The sequence below is a fragment of the Myxine glutinosa genome, chromosome 3, assembly GCF_964187855.1.
Source record: "Myxine glutinosa chromosome 3, kmMyxGlut1.1, whole genome shotgun sequence".
Lineage (NCBI taxonomy): Eukaryota > Metazoa > Chordata > Myxini > Myxiniformes > Myxinidae > Myxine > Myxine glutinosa.
The window spans coordinates 126,481,741-126,484,240 of NC_136263.1; the positions used below are offsets into that span (position 1 = coordinate 126,481,741).

The 2,500-nt window shown below is 41.8% G+C and overlaps 1 protein-coding gene across 18 annotated transcripts in view; it reads left to right on the forward strand.

Annotated features, from left to right (window-relative positions):
* Positions 1-2,500, forward strand: part of LOC137423219 (DNA (cytosine-5)-methyltransferase 3A) — a 549,884-nt gene that overhangs the window by 256,987 nt on the left and 290,397 nt on the right. The window lies entirely within an intron of this gene.

Below are 2,500 nucleotides of genomic sequence, written 5' to 3' on the forward strand. Positions count from 1 at the left end.
GAGGGTAGACACACACTTGTTCCGAGCTTGGTGGAAGGAACTGAGATTGCCTTCAGTTGGATTTGCCTTCCAAGAGGCAAAGGCAAGTTGTTTCAGGGCAACTGCCTCACCACAAGATTCAGTGTACCATGGACGGGAGGAAGGGTAAGACAACTGAAGACGAGATGGGATAAATCTGTGCAAGAGAGAGAGCAGTTTGCTTTGGAAGAATTCCCAGGAAGAATTGATGTCAGAGGCAGTAGAGATGGGAGACCAATCCAGATGATTGCTGGCTGCTTACAGACCGTGCCAGTCAGCCTGAGTGAAATGCCAGACTCGTCGACGCTGAGGAGGCTCTCTGAGAATGGCCAGAGAGATGTCCACTTTAACAAGCACATGATCAGAAGAACAGATTGGAGCAGAAGAAGAGCAGCAGACATTTGCAGGGAAGTTTGTCATAACCAAGTCGGGAAGAGAAGATACTCCATTGACTGAGATCTGGTTCGGGAAATTGACAGATTGTGTCAGTCCCAATGAGTCGCAGAAGTCCTTTGCTGAGGTGCCATGGATGGTGAGAGAGGAACCCACACCCAGCCAGCTGGCATGATGACAGGTTATTGTGTTTCCTCCCCTCCTCTTTTTCTGTTCATTCATTCCTTTGTACATTGGGCACAATTATACCCCCACTGTCTCACTGTCAGTTTATACCCTCTGTTCATGCCTCAATCATGTAAAGAAAATGAGGTTTGTTTGTTTTCTTATGTTCGGGATGCACGATTATCACAATTCATTTTTTATATTTTGAAGATAACTGTTTCTCAACAGCAAGAAATCGAAGAGTTACAGAGCTAATTAAAAATATGAAATATTTCTGCACGCAAGCACACTTTGTCTGAGTAACAGGCTTTTTGAATAACAGATTATAGAAGAGAACTGACAGCAAATGAGTAATTAGTTGTGACTTTGTGTGTAACAAAAATGCATGACTGCTTTACGAAAATCCATTTTCCTTCGGGCAACAACAAAAGCTGTAAATAACATCTCTGCTTAAGAGAGCCCTCGGGGTATAAAGTGCGTGTCTGGTTTTTATTTATTTATTTATGTACACACGTAAAATACAACATTCCTCTCCGCAATGTTCATTTTACCTGAAGGAAAACAAGCTAATGCAATGTTTGTGTTGCAGAATAATTTATTTTCACTTTCACAATTTTCTACCCATTAGTAATGTACAACAAATGTGTACGCATTGCAGTTTACAGCAGAATTTATATCGTAAAGTTTGAACGAAATAGAGTAAGAAAATGATTATGATAAATTGCCGTGTTTAAACCACATCCTTTCCCATGGAAAAAAGCATATTTTGCGACCAAATTTTGGAATGCCCCTACATGTCTCAGTTAGACAAATGCGATTTTGAAAGTGCCAAAAATAAAACAGTGTGGAAATCCACAGACGTCATGAAAATCATCCTGCTTTAAATATGCTTTATTATAAAGTGTACATCGAGACGAAGAAAGCGGGTTGGGGATTTAGTTGCTCCAAACATTAATTTTTTGCCCTTTTTGTTTCAAAAGTAAAACATTATTTTCTTGTTGCCACTCTGTTCAATTCGTGAGTCACCGACAGCCAGGTCCTCCCAGAGCACATTATCCTCCATCCCGTCGACAGACGAGGTCAGTGTTTGTACGCCGCAATTCCATCTTTGTCTTCTCTGTCTTGTGGCGCCGGAACGCATCCGGGACGAGCATGATTCATCATCAGGAAAGTCCACCATCATGCCTGCCTAACATGACACGATGCCAGTCTTGGACGAGCTCTTCTTCCATCCAACCCTTTGGATGGATGCGCAAGATGATGCCTGGCAGGAACTTCTCTTTGGGGAGTATCTTCCTCTTAAAGACAACGTCAACGTGGGGTGGCACCTCCCCTCCATAATAAATGAGATATTTAGCATTGAAAATAAGTAATTTGGTCATGTAATATGTCCAGAATTCCTTATCACTGTGTATTAGCCGCACCCCGACTTTAGATTTGTTTTGGATGAACAAAGTGCACAAAGCAATTTACAGTATGTTAAAGTGGGGCATTTTGTTCTTTTCTAAGTTCCATGCTGAAACTATTCAAATACACAATAATTTAATCCATGTTATGGATATTTCATGGGCCTTGTCATCGTTCACCAATTGCCAAAACCGAAAAAAGGCACTGGATGTTGGGGTGAAGCATTAGAGACCTTTGTTTGTACTTGTCGTGCCAATGTTTGTGTTCTATGTAAAGACTTCCTGACTTTAGATATTCAAGGAAAACCTTCAGCGGCGAGCCAGTGAGTACTGGGGCAAGCATTCATGGCGTTTTAAAGGGTTCACTCAGGTTTGGCACACAAATGCACGGATTAAACATGCCAGGCCTGGATGTTGAGCTATATTGCGGGTTACAATGCGTTCTTGTGTGGACGACTTTCATGATGTCAGTGAATTATCTGCAGCTTTCCCTGGGCTCTTTAAAGAAATCAAGTCAC